Source organism: Pecten maximus, chromosome 10 (genome assembly GCF_902652985.1).
Source record: "Pecten maximus chromosome 10, xPecMax1.1, whole genome shotgun sequence".
Classification (NCBI taxonomy): Eukaryota; Metazoa; Mollusca; class Bivalvia; order Pectinida; family Pectinidae; genus Pecten; species Pecten maximus.
Window position 1 is genome coordinate 18,784,882 of NC_047024.1, and position 15,291 is coordinate 18,800,172.

At 38.2% G+C, this 15,291-nt stretch overlaps 1 long non-coding RNA gene across 1 annotated transcript; it reads left to right on the plus strand.

Annotated features, from left to right (window-relative positions):
• Positions 1-2,320: 2,320 nt before the first annotated feature.
• On the plus strand, positions 2,321-4,608 carry LOC117336746. The gene is made up of 3 exons (XR_004534645.1): positions 2,321-2,549; positions 2,661-2,742; positions 4,459-4,608. It is a non-coding gene; the product is annotated as an uncharacterized LOC117336746 (long non-coding RNA).
• The last annotated feature ends 10,683 nt before the right edge of the window (positions 4,609-15,291 follow it).

The window sequence follows — 15,291 nt, forward strand, 5'->3', positions numbered from 1 at the left end:
TAAGCCCAATCCTCATTTAAATGGAAATCTTAATTTAATAATGTACATACAATTGATTAAAATACAATTATCAGTGAACTGTAGGGAATTTGTGATGGGTCAGAGAGGCGAATCGCCTTTAGAAGACCTCAACGACAGGTAAGCTAGGTAACAGGTGATTGGAATCCGAAATGTGTGTTGAATTGTCCATGCATAGATAAATTTTTCATTCCAGAGAGGCATCAAAAATATTTTGATAAATAACATACATATAGATTTAAAATTAAACAAGAGATCCTAGAGGGATCTTGGCGCCCACCATTGAATGATCTTCATAGGTTCCATGTTAGATTGATCTTTTCTCTTTTTTTCCCTTCCTCTTACTAATCTGTATAAATTGAGAAACATCCCTCCAGTGCTTTTTAAACAAGGGAAACTTATATATGAAATTTGAGATTTGGCTATAATGGTTGTCTGTCGACAATGTTTTCAGATTGGTCCAAAAATGCAATACGACGGACCAAGGAGAACCTACATATGAAAATTGAGAAAGATCCCTTCAGTACTTTCTCAGAAATAGCGATACCAAACTTCAATTGTCAAAATCCAAGATGGCTGCCTGTCGGCCATGTTGTTTTCCGATCGGTCCCAAAATGTAATATGCATAACTAGGCACCAAGGGGAACCTACATATGAAATTTGAGAAAGATCCCTTTAGTACTTTCTCAGAAATAGCGATACCAAACTTCAATTGTCAAAATCCAAGATGGCTGCCTGTCGGCCATCTTGTTTCCCGATCGGTCCCAAAATGCAATATGCATAACTAGGCACCAAGGAGAACCTACATATGAAATTTGAGAAAGATCCCTTCAGTACTTTCTCAGAAATAGCGATAACAAGAATTGTTTACGGACGGACCACGGACCACGGACGCAGGGCGATTTGAATAGCCCACCATCTGATGATGGTGGGCTAAAAAGGTATTCACTTTTAATTTATTGCATTTTTAGTACAATATTCACACCCTTGAAATGCGGTTTTTTTTTGGGGGGGGGGGGCAGTTTTTAGTTTATCTTTTTATCTCAGAGGACCAATCATTGCTCAGAGGACGTGAATAATTACAACTTAGCATTGATAAGTCACGACATGAACAAACTCAGTTGTTATAAAAGATAAGCAGTTCGTTAATCCCAACACAGACGTTCATAAACGTACGTACATAGAACATGATGATATAATTTACTTCACGTGGGACGATGGGTCGCTCACCCACAAAAATATTTTCCGGAAAACCCAAGCTTCATTCATCCCAATGGGATTAATATAGCATGGTCTTTGTCAGTACATCGCATATTTTCTGGATGTTTGCGCTTTTGACATTAAATCTTGTAGTAGCATGCACAATTATGCCGCATTGGACACAAACTCCAGCGGTAAACAAACACACGTGTGTAACACTTGTGTCATTTTGATCGTCCAAACTCTCAGACGCTTTGATTTAACTCCATATAAGTAAAGCGTTTTTATGATCTCGATATGACGTAAATTGCAATAAACATTTTAATCTGAAAACAGCGCACACGATGTTTTGTCAGTGAACACATAAAACAAAACAATCAATTGGTCACATATCTATAAGCCAGATCGTCAGATTATTCACAAAGGACATCTGCAGGAGAATTGATCTCGTAGCATTACAGTAGCCTAGTGCTGTTACTGAAACGTGCACATCATGTGTGTAGGCTACCTCACGAAAAGTGGGACCACGCACCAAAAGTTAACCGACCCCGTCAGACACAAGCTGATCACCGAAGACCTCATCCTCGGGGCATCAATTAGAATATAATTAGCGGCAGTCTACTGTACCGAACTCATTGAATTTTGTAAATACCTGTGTACCTGAGGAGTGTCCAGTTCACCTGCTGACATAGCGGTGTCCTGGGGCGTTAATTAATTAGTTACATCGTTGTCATGCCTGACTGCCTATGATTTGTTGCATTGGCCAGTTTACCTGGGTATCTCACCTGTGCACAATATTATCGGTATCAAGAATATAACCGAACATATGACACGTTAGTTTCTCTGTACAGACACTTATGCATGTGTGCCATCATGTGCACTGTGAAAGAGTACGATGTTGCAGTAATCATAATAATAATTAAATAAAAATATATAACAACAACTAAAATATATATATATAATAATATCGATAGGATTTCTCATGATATCGTAGGCGGCCTAACAACTTTATTCGACATTTTTCTTCTTCGTTCACTTGGCCCTACTGTACACATGTATACCCACCGCCAGGCGGCGCTCCCTTCAGTTTAGCGGGAGATTTGTATTACAAGTGGCGGCCATTTTGTTTGTTGACGGAAACGTGATGACAGCTTAGGCCTAGAACAAAATCACGTTATATATACAGTATATATTGGCGACATTTAATTTCCCCACTCACGGAATACAATCGACAAACTGGGAACAGAATATCAAATTTTGTCTAGCTTTTGGCGACTTATGATACCCCTTTCACCGGCAAACACTGAATTATCGGACAACATGAAATCAGGGTAAGTTATGTTCTAATTTGTCTTCGAATCGCAGATTTTGTCGCTCTCGCGATCGTCATACATTTAACAACATTGAGTGAATATGTTCATATGAAATACTTCATGTTTCAGGACTAAATTCACCAGCATTCATGATCCTCGGACCACCCGCCCCCTACGCACAGCCGATTTATAAATGTTGCATCTTTCAATCGTAAGTTTAATTTGCTTGCCAAGTGATTATTTTTTAATCCTTCACCTTCACATTCAGGGTCAATATTATGATATATTTAAAATGGATTCACACATATATGTGGCCATACACGTTTTTCGTTTATGGCGTTTGGTATGAACGTCCCAAAGTATATACAATATACTTCGTTTTTCAATGGATTTTCTTGAAATTCGATACACTATATATTGGGGTGTAGGCAATAATTCGTCAGTTTTTTTACCTGATAATTTTTTTCATGTTTTCCCGTACATTTGTTACTATTTTTTACTGAAATAGACGAATATATGCACCATAATTTATGGTAAGTGTGAACATTTTGTTCTTTATTCCTAATTATACGCACAACACTATTTTTTTTTAAATGTAATTAACACGCAATTGATATCTACGGAATCGGCTACGGTAAATTAAATATATATAGAAATGAGAGGGATTGTTACTTGTTGTGTGCGTGAAATTTCAAGGAAATCCAATAAAATAAAGTCCTAATTGAAAATTTGTCAAAGTATTTAAAATAGATCTACAAAGTAAAATCTATATACAATTTTAGCACATTTTATTTATTATACATAGACCATTGGAAAATTTGAGAAGAATCTTTCTTCTTTTATTTTATGTGAATTCATTTAAAATGTTTTATTGCTGAATTAACACACATTGATTACTTTCACCATCAGTTTCCCTTTTAAGTTGATCATCCCCGCCCCCAATATATTAGCTTGTATGCAATGCAAGATGGCTTACAGGCTGTCATTTTGAATTTTATAATTTTGAAGTTTCTCAGAAAGTTATTTATGGATCTTATTCAAAAGAAACATTTTAGGCTTCTGCTTTCAAATTAATAAGATCTAGAAGAAGAGAAAAGTGATTCCTTATTTGGGAATCACTTTTCTCTTCCTTCTTAGGCTAAAGAACAGTCTTGTATATATGATATACCAGGTATATAAACTTGATATTTATATAATAATCATACAATTACATGATATCTCTGGGGGTATCTTCTTTTTGATTTGACATGATAAGTTGTGTTTGTTAGCCTATAGTAATTACCTCTGTCTCCCAGCCCTCTAATTTTGCTGCTGTCTAATAATTCTAGAATTTATTGACAAATTTACACGAAATGGGCCAGGTACAGTTCGCAAAATTATGTCAAAACCCAGGGTCAAAGCTCATGAAGGTCATTAGATTGAAAGGTCAAGGTAATTTTTTTTTCTTTTCATCAATATTTTGTTTTGGCATGATGAAGCAAATTTAGTTGGAATTAAACTAGGTGTAAACTGACAAGGTCAAGGTCAAATTTTGCGTTTTTTCACTGATTAAATATTTTGTTTCAAGGCTAAAGCAAAGTTGGTCAGAATTAAACATTATAATAATGCATGGAGTCAACTGACCAAAGGTCAAGGTCACTTGGTCAAAGGCCAAGGTCAGATTTTGTTTTAATATAATTCCAACCAATATTACTCGGTGATTTAGGCAGATGGGTTCTTGATGATTATGGGAGATATATATTATTTATTGCCTCATGATGAAATTGATGGGGTCCTTTAAATTTTCAGTGTTCTAGTTAATAAATTATAATAACCCAATTAACTCTCAGCCTGTCCTAGTTATTAAGTTATTACACCGAAACCAGAGTTACAATATGTAAATAGATCACTAACTGTTTTGTTTTCTTTTCTTTTTGATGGACTATAGAGTGTCAATCCCAAGAAGAACCCTGATCAGCTCCTGGAAAAATCAGTGTTCTTGCAGTATTGTCAGTCAAATCTCAAGGAAAGGATCCCAGAAGAGGAACATTTACATTATTTCAGACTTTTTTCTTTCCTGTGTAACAATGCCTCAAACAGCTAATTACACATTTTATATAGTATACAATACAATGTGTATTAATAACAGTCCAGTTAGAGTGCTGTGTTATGCAGTAAAAATACTTAATTCTTGATGACATGTTGGTTTTATGTTTACATTAAACGATAGTTATAATATATACTAAAGAAACATAGTGGATAATGCCTTGTACAGGAGCAGGAGTGTGACAGTGTAATAGTACATGACTGCTGCGTTCATCCATGGAAGGAATCTGTTATTCGAAATAAAGCTTTCCATGAGGACGAAAAATAGTGCTTTTGTTAGTCTTTCAAGAAAATGTGCAAAGTGAAAGGAGATTTCCGTGATGTTTTTATGAATAGTAATTCATTGGTCTAGATGACATGTATTTAATAAGTATATTTCTGGATAAAAAAACATTCTGAAGCAAAATCTTTTTATATTTTTCTGTACCTTTTCCATACTTTTTCTGTAACTTTTCTATACCTTTTTTGTACCTTTTCAGTACCTTTTTCATACCTTTTTAGTACCTTTTTTGTAACTTTTTAGTACCTAGAAAAAGTTATAACTTTTTTGTACCTTTTTCATACCTTTATAGTACCTAGAAAAAGTTATAACTTTTTTTTAACTTTTTAGTACCTAGAAAAAGTTATAACTTTTTTGTACCTTTTTCATACCTTTTCTGTACCTTTTTAGTACCTAGAAAAAGTTATAACTTTTTTGTACCTTTTTCATACCTTTTCTGTACCTTTTTAGTACCTAGAAAAAGTTATAACTTTTTTTTAACTTTATAGTACCTAAATTATACCTATTTTTGTGTGAAATGTAACTTTTTTATACCTTTTTTGTACCTTTTTTATACCTTTTTTGTACCTAATAAAAGTTATAACTTTTTTTAGGTACAGAAAAGTTATCAAAAGTTATAACTTTTTAGTACTAGATTGGAACCGCTGTTTAAACATGGTTCCAATCTAGCAGCAAAAGTTATAACTTTTTTGTACCTAAAAAAGTATAACTTTTTTGTACCTTTTTTCGGTATGGGCAAGTCAAGGTTGTTCATTTGAAAAAAAAAAAAAATTGTAGCATTTCTTCCCATGATGTTATTGGCCAGAAAGCATGATCTACCAGGGCCTCTTGGTTATTTAAAGGAGTTTAAAGGGGAAAAGTGATGCTGGATGGACCTTCAGACAAATACTGACCTAGATATTATGTTCATTTCATCACACAAGACCACAAGACAACAACAAATCACTTCATGGCTGTAGTATGTGAGTAAAACTATGCTACACTGATTGACAGGGATATACTTCAGTCTAAAGGTCAAGAACCAACCAGTTTCCTTTTGAGATTCCATCCCTCAATCCCCAGGGGTCAATTATTTAACAGACTTAAGAGTCGGGATACTATTTCTTTAAAAAAAGTTCCTGATTGATCTGCCAATGAATCGAGAACAAAATGGATACCTACTCCCAAAAGGGCATTACTGCTAACACACATCGTATATTTTCTCAAGGAAATCTATAAACAATGGTCTATTTACTATGGTCCTGACTCTGTGCTTGATCAGATCATGAGTTTGCATTCAGGAGAAGTAGCTTTAAAAAGATTCAGATGTGACAGTCATCTTGAATGTCACACTAGTCCAGAATCTATCTGTGATTAACCTATAGATCATGCTCCACCTACCAATAAAGGTTCTGTCTCTTTATAAACATCCATTCAGGAGAAGTAGCTTTAATGAGATATTGTATACAAACAGACAGTACACGAAGCCTCTTCTGGTCTATTACCAGGGAAACTGAAACATTCACCAATGAAAAGTATCTATCAGTTAACAATATTATGCAAATTCGAACAGTGCCATTTCATCCATTAGCAATAGATCCAGACTGTTCAGGGATTCACTTAAGTATTCTTGGTAGAGTATTGACCACAAGTAAGACACAACTTGCTTTGATCAGGATCAGGACATCAGGGCTCGGCAGATCCTATTCAAATGATGATTACAATTAGTTTATCATTGATCATGCGACACACATCAGCTATTAATAGCATAAATTATGCAAATGAATCAATTGTCTAATAAGATTTCGTGACTAGTGGGAGAAGATTCTCCTGACTAAGTCCTTCCTTGTGTATTGGTTGCCTGATTGACCTCCCGCCATTATTGAAGATGCCGTAAAGATGGTATTAAAGGAGCATTCCTTCGCTCGGACATCAGAAACATACACAATTTCTATTGATGAAGTCAATGTCCGAACAATGATTATATAAGTGTCTGTGCCTGTGCGTATCGTATACAAATACTGTACACATGTCTTTGCTGTAATTAGTGATACTTCAGGTTGAATTAAGAATTTTCAGGACTTGATACTCGAAGAAGTTTGGTTTATCTTGAGAGTAAAACTGCCTTAATAATGTAAAGATTATAACTTTACTACGCGGAAAAATTCATATTTTGCAGTAAGTTTTAATTTTGATGACCTACGCATTATTCAAAGGAAGGAATTCCCCTTTAACATACAGTGAATGTGCTGATATTACCATAATTACGATTCAGGCTAAGCACATAAAGCTGCAACATGCATTTGGTATCACAACGGAGCCATGTTTTACCTTACTTTACATATTTCTTACATACATAATTGATCGTATAACATGTGATCAAAGGACTTCATTTGTCAGCTAGGACATTTACTCTAATGACTGGGAGTTATATAACATTATGCACTGCTCCTTAATCGTTCTCGACAATCAGTCTACCACCAAAAGGTCATGCGGACTTGATGCACCGTTTAATTTGATTTCAAAATCTGGCAAAAGACTGCCTCTAAACAATACAATTTTCCATTACAACAACTTCTTGAAGAGCAGATTAATCGACAATTGCCTTCCAGTGAGATGCTATATGTGAAGCAAGATGCCAAGAGGGTGGTAATGCTCACCTGGTTTCATGAGATATGAAACAAGAGGCCCAGGGGCCTTAACGGTCATCCGACTCTAAATTAAAACCCTTATATTATTGTAGTATGTATTCTCTCTAGCAAGTATATAGTGGCACTGTTGGCCATGGTGGCCATCTTGGATTTCTGACCGACCCAATAAATAACAACACTTGGTCTGGACCATCTAAGGATAATATCTGGTAAGTTAGAGCTGAATCCCACCGGTGGAATTTGAGAAGAAGGTTGAAATAGGTGTTGTTCAGGAAAACCATGATTGCGCAATCATGTTACAAAATGGCCACCATTGCTGCCATGTCAAAGTTTTTACGAGGCCGAAAAAATAACAACACTTTGTTGGCCCTCCTTCCTTAACATCCTCGCCAATTTCCAGCTCAATGGCACCAGTGGAACTGGAGAAGAAGAAGTTTAAAATGTGTTTTTCAAGATGGCTGCCATGGTGGCCATCTTGGATTTCTGACCGACCCGATAAATAACAACACTTGGTAAGGACCATCTCAGGATCATTTCTGGTAAGTTAGAGCTGAATCCCACCGGTGGAATTTGAGAAGAAGTTTGAAATAGGTGTTGTTCAGGAAAACCATGATTGCGTAATCATGTTACAAAATGGCCGCCATTGCTGCCATGTCAAAGTTTTTACGAGGCCAAATAAATAACAACACTATGTTGGCTCGCCTTCCTCGACATCCTCACCCATTTCCAGCTCAATGGCACCAATGGAACTGGAGAAGAAGTTTAAAATGTGTTTTTCAAGATGGCGGACATGGCGGCCATCTTTGATTTCAGACCAATCCAAAAAATAACAACACTTGGTCGGACTCATCTCAGGAACATTTCAGGCAAGTTTCAGCTCAAGAGCACTGGTGGAACTTGAGAAGAAGTTTAAAATGTGTTTTTCAAGATGGCGGCTATGGCGGCCATCTTGGATTTCGGACCGACAACACTTGGTCGGGATCATATCAGGATCATTTCAGGCCAGTTTCAGCCCAACAGCACTGGTGGAACTTGGGAAGAAGTTTAAAATGTGTTTTTCAAGATGGCGGCTATGGCGGCCATCTTGGATTTCGGATCGACCCGAAAAATAACAACACTTGGTGGGGATCATCTCAGGATCATTTCTGGTAAGTTTCAGCCCAACAGCACTGGTAGAACTTGAGAAGAAGTTTAAAATGTGTTTTTCAAGATGGCGGCTATGACGGCCATCTTGGATTTCGGACCGACCCGAAAAATAACAACACTTGGTCGGGATCATGTCAGGATCATTTCAGGAAAGTTTCAGCTCAATAGCACTGGTGGAACTTGAGAAGAAGTTTAAAATGTGTTTTTCAAGATGGCGGCTATGGCGGCCATCTGGGATTTCGGACCGACCCGAAAAATAACAACACTTGGTGGGGATCATCTCAGGATCATTTCTGGCAAGTTTCAGCCCAACAGCAATGGCGGAACTTGAGAAGAAGTTTAAAATGTGTTTTTCAAGATGGCGGCTATGGCGGCCATCTGGGATTTCGGACCGACCCGAAAAGTAACAACACTTGGTCGGGATCATATCAGGATCATTTCAGGCAAGTTTCAGCTCAATAGCACTGGTGGAACTTGAGAAGAAGTTTAAAATGTGTTTTTCAAGATGGCGGCTATGGCGGCCATCTTGGATTTCGGACCGACCCGAAAAGTAACAACACTTGGTCGGCATCATATCAGGATCATTTCAGGCAAGTTTCAGCTCAATAGCACTGGTGAAACTTGAGAAGAAGTTTAAAATGTGTTTTTCAAGATGGCGGCTATGGCGGCCATCTTGGATTTCGGACCGACCCGAAAAATAACAACACTTGGTCGGGATCATCTCAGGATCATTTCTGGCAAGTGTCAGCCCAACAGCACTGCTGGAACTTGAGAAGAAGTTTAAAATGTGTTTTCAAAATGGCGGCTATGGCGGCCATCTTGGATTTCGGACCGACCCGAAAAATAACAACACTTGGTCAGGACCATCTCAGGATCATTTCTGGCAAGTTTCAGCTTAATCCCACTGGTGGAACTTGAGAAGAAGATTGAAATGTGAAAAGTTTACGGACGGCGCACGGCGCACGACGACGGATGAAGCACGATGGCTATAGGTCATCGTGACCCTTCGGGTCAGATGACCTAACAAGAATGACGCATAAGTATATATGTGTTGCAGGTCAAATATCAGGCATATATTCAAAGAAGTTGACCCGTTTTGGCCCCTGGGGAGTCAACCCCACCATTTGTACAACTTTGAATGTCAATCAGCTAGAGATGCTTCAAGTCAAATTTTGTTTGATTCCAATCAGTGTTTATGAGGAAGAAGATAATTCTTGATGGACAGAAGGATGATGGACAGACGGACACCAGACGCTGGACTCCATGGTATGGCACAAGCTCATCTTGGTCCTTCGGACCAGGTGACCTAGAAATTGACTACACACCATAGGCCAATACAAGCCTTTTGCCGATGTGGACAGATTGCTGTGTTAAACGTTTTATCTTTGTTTCCCTCGACAACCGGATTACAATTTAATACTTTTTATTTACCCCCGGTAATATGTATGTGAAATACGTAAACAATAAAATAAATAACTGTCATGACATTTAATTCCTTGAAATTCGATATATGTATATGTACAGGTATATCCAGACCTGCCAACCTTTCAAATTCAAAAATAGTAATTTGGCCCATTTTTGAGCAAAAAAAGAGTAATTCTTAACAATTCTTGCCAAATCTATTGCATCAAAAAGAGTAATTTGCTACTATTTCGAGAGAAAAAAGAGTAACGACCACCACAAAATAGTAAAGATTACTATAAAATAGTAGTAGTTGGCAGGTCTGTATATCTACACTTTACATGTGACAGGTGTATCTACACTTTAACCCTGGACAGGTGTATCTACACTTTAACCCTGGACAGATGTATCTACACTTTACCCTGGACAGGTGTATCTACACTTTACCCCGGACAGGTGTATCTACACCTTAATCCTGGACAGGTGTATCTACACTTTAACCCTGGACAGATGTATCTACACTTTAACCCTGGACAGGTGTATCTACACTTTACCTGCGACAGGTGTATCTACACTTTAACCCCGGACAGGTGTATCTACACTTTAACCCTGGACAGGTGTATCTACACTTTAACCCTGGACAGGTGTATCTACACTTTACCTGTGACAGGTGTATCTACACTTTAACCCCGGACAGGTGTATCTACACTTTTACCCTGGACAGGTGTATCTACACTTTAACCCTAGACAGGTGTATCTACACTTTAACCCTAGACATGTGTATCTACACTTTAACCCTAGACAGGTGTATCTACACTTTACCTGTGACATGTGTATCTACACTTTAACCCTGGACAGGTGTATCTACACTTTAACCCTGGACAGGTGTATCTACACTTTACCCTGGACAGGTGTATCTACACTTTACCTGCGACAGGTGTATCTACACTTTACCCTGGACAGGTGTATCTACACTTCACCCCTGGACAGGTGTATCTACACTTTAATCCTGGACAGGTGTATCTACACTTTAACCCTGGACAGATGTATCTACACTTTACCTGTGACAGGTGTATCTACACTTTAACCCTGGACAGGTGTATCTACACTTTACCTTTGACAGGTGTATCTACACTTTACCTGCGACAGGTGTATCTACACTTTAACCCTGGACAGGTGTATCTACACTTTAACCCTGGACAGGTGTATCTACACTTTAACCCTGGACAGGTGTATCTACACTTTACCTGTGACAGGTGTATCTACACTTTACATGTGACAGGTGTATCTACACTTTAACCCTGGACAGGTGTATCTACACTTTAACCCTGGACAGGTGTATCTACACTTTAACCCTAGACAGGTGTATCTACACTTTAACCCTGGACAGGGGTATCTACAATTTACCTGTGACAGGTGTATCTACACTTTACCTGTGACAGGTGTATCTACACTTTAACCCCGGACAGGTGTATCTACACTTTAACCCTGGACAGGTGTATCTACACTTTAACCCCGGACAGGTGTATCTACACTTTACCTGTGACAGGTGTATCTACACTTTAACCCCGGACAGGTGTATCTACACTTTAACCCCGGACAGGTGTATCTACACTTTACCTGTGACATGTGTATCTACACTTTAACCCTGGACAGGTGTATCTACACTTTAACCCTAGACAGGTGTATCTACACTTTAACCCTGGACAGGGGTATCTACAATTTACCTGTGACAGGTGTATCTACACTTTACCTGTGACAGATGTATCTACACTTTAACCCTGGACAGGTGTATCTACACTTTACCCAGTGGACAGGTGTATCTACACTTTTACCCTGGACAGGTGTATCTACACTTTAACCCTAGACAGGTGTATCTACACTTTAACCCTAGACATGTGTATCTACACTTTAACCCTAGACAGGTGTATCTACACTTTACCTGTGACATGTGTATCTACACTTTAACCCTGGACAGGTGTATCTACACTTTAACCCTGGACAGGTGTATCTACACTTTACCCTGGACAGGTGTATCTACACTTTACCTGCGACAGGTGTATCTACACTTTACCCTGGACAGGTGTATCTACACTTCACCCCTGAACAGGTGTATCTACACTTTACCTGCGACAGGTGTATCTACACTTTAACCCCGGACAGGTGTATCTACACTTTACCTGTGACATGTGTATCTACACTTTAACCCTGGACAGGTGTATCTACACTTTAACCCTAGACAGGTGTATCTACACTTTAACCCTGGACAGGGGTATCTACAATTTACCTGTGACAGGTGTATCTACACTTTACCTGTGACAGATGTATCTACACTTTAACCCTGGACAGGTGTATCTACACTTTACCCCGGACAGGTGTATCTACACTTTTACCCTGGACAGGTGTATCTACACTTTAACCCTAGACAGGTGTATCTACACTTTAACCCTAGACATGTGTATCTACACTTTAACTCTAGACAGGTGTATCTACACTTTACCTGTGACATGTGTATCTACACTTTAACCCTGGACAGGTGTATCTACACTTTAACCCTGGACAGGTGTATCTACACTTTACCCTGGACAGGGGTATCTACACTTTACCCTGGACAGGTGTATCTACACTTCACCCCTGGACAGGTGTATCTACAATTTACCTGTGACAGGTGTATCTACACTTTACCTGTGACAGATGTATCTACACTTTAACCCTGGACAGGTGTATCTACACTTTACCCTGGACAGGTGTATCTACACTTTACCCTGGACAGGTGTATCTACACTTCACCCCTGGACAGGTGTATCTACAATTTACCTGTGACAGGTGTATCTACACTTTACCTGTGACAGGTGTATCTACACTTTAACCCTGGACAGGTGTATCTAAAATTTACCTGTGACAGGTGTATCTACACTTTACCTGTGACAGGTGTATCTACACTTTAACCCCGGACAGGTGTATCTACACTGTAATCCTGGACAGGTGTATCTACACTTTAACCCTGGACAGGGGTATCTACAATTTACCTGTGACAGGTGTATCTACACTTTACCTGTGACAGGTGTATCTACACTTTAACCCCGGACAGGTGTATCTACACTTTAACCCTGGACAGATGTATCTTCACTTTCAAATTCTATTATAGCAAAGCGAAGAAATGATCTTGAATTTGCAAATGATGAAATTATTTGGACACAAGTATACTATAATAACTCAACATATATAGTTGCAAATCTGTACAAACCTCCAAATATAACAAATTCAAATGGTATTTGGCAACGCTTGAAACACTCACTAGACAATGCATTTGACATTACTAACAATATAATATTAATGGGAGACTTCAATGTAGATTTTTTAAACTTAAACCGAGGAGAATTATATAATATACTTACATCATTTAACCTAACCAACGTTATACTGGAACCAACCAGAATGGTTGGAAACTCATCTACTTTGATTGATCCCATCATAGTAAGTGATACTATCATTACAACCCTTTCTGATGTAATTAACGTCGATAACTCAATAAGTGATCACAAAGTAGTTTTTGCAATAATTGATGTGAAAAGAGATTTTGAAAAATCAGTTAAACGTAAAGTGTGGATCTACGATCAAACAATATCGATCAGCTAAAAACTATCATTAATAACATACAATGGGAAGAACAGTTCGACTCGTGTACCGATGTTAACGACATGTGTGACTTCTTAACTACTAGTATTACGACTGCTATGGATATGTATATACCGTCAAAATTAGTGCAAATACGCAAACACGACAGACCATGGTTTAACAACAACATTAGAAAACAAATACATATACGAAATAGATTAAAAAATACAATGATAAAACACAACAATATGCATAACATATCGAAATACAAGAAAGTACGAAACAAAGTTAATAATATGTAGATTTGGTTTACTAAATATTTGTTTATACACAACATTGAAAAACCTTGTCGCAGTCTTTATGCAAATAAGTACCTATTTCTAACCTCGCGCTTATCGATCACGTGACCTGGTTGACCAATGAAATTACTTTATAGGGGTAGCGCCCCTGCTTTCAGTCTTTGGCAGCGTGGTTATTCGTAGCAGCAGTGTTTTATTTCATCATTATTCTTTCCTAATAACTTACTTTTCTTCGAAACAACTTCATCGAATTATTGAACTTGAGTGTGTTTCGCTTGGATTCGTCGTCTCCTACGGCAGTACAGTGCCCACTTACATACGGTACATACACGTGTTTTGTGTTTGTTTACTTTTCTTCGATGTGTCAAGGACATTTGCTTTGTTTACGTTCGTCATCAGACTGTGAAACTTTCTACTTAGATCCTAGCCGTTTATCTTTCATGCAACCACGCTTTACAGTTTTCTTTGTTATCGGGAATTAGATTTGTGAACTGATTTTTGTGTGTGACTTATTTGTGTACATGGAATCGGAAAGTCACCAGTTCGTTACTGTCTCGCTTCATCCAACATGGCGGCCAAGTCATGAACCCGAGCAGCTAGGTGCGCGATCCCAGAATTCCATGCGGGATTCACAAGATGGCTGCGCCCATGCCAGCCAGACAATAACATATGGCAATGCATTGTCTTCTTTGGCGTTTTCGTTGAATACTTTAGTAAACGATCTGATCTGTTGGAAAGAAATTAAGGAACTATGATTAGCCTTATTCGTCTACATTTCCTTCTTCCGATGATTACGACACGCATATATACTACTCGGAAACTCGACGTACAACATTACTAGTCGAAATTTCCATCTCACGACGATTACGACATGCAGACTCTCGGAATCTACGAACAACATTACTAGTCGAAATTTCCATCTCACGACGGTCACGATATGCATACTTCTCGGAAACCATGTACAACTCTAGCAGTCGAATTTAAATCTCCAAATCAGCTAATGATAGCGATATGCAGACAACACGGAAACTCTTTATAATTTCACCGTAGCGTCAGCTTAGATTGTTTTCAACTCGTATTAGTATGAACTTTTAAGCGTTGAGATTAATCCCGAAATCAGTCTCATTTGACCTAAGTGGCTATCATTGTTTTACTTTACCAAACTTATTTACACCTGCATCAGTTCCTCTGATATCATAGGAGTATTCCCGATATTCGTCAGTCTTGTATAAAATTATATTTTCGCTTTCACACATCACGTCGGTGCCTAGCGTTTGTTTTCACAAACTGTGCCTAGCGTT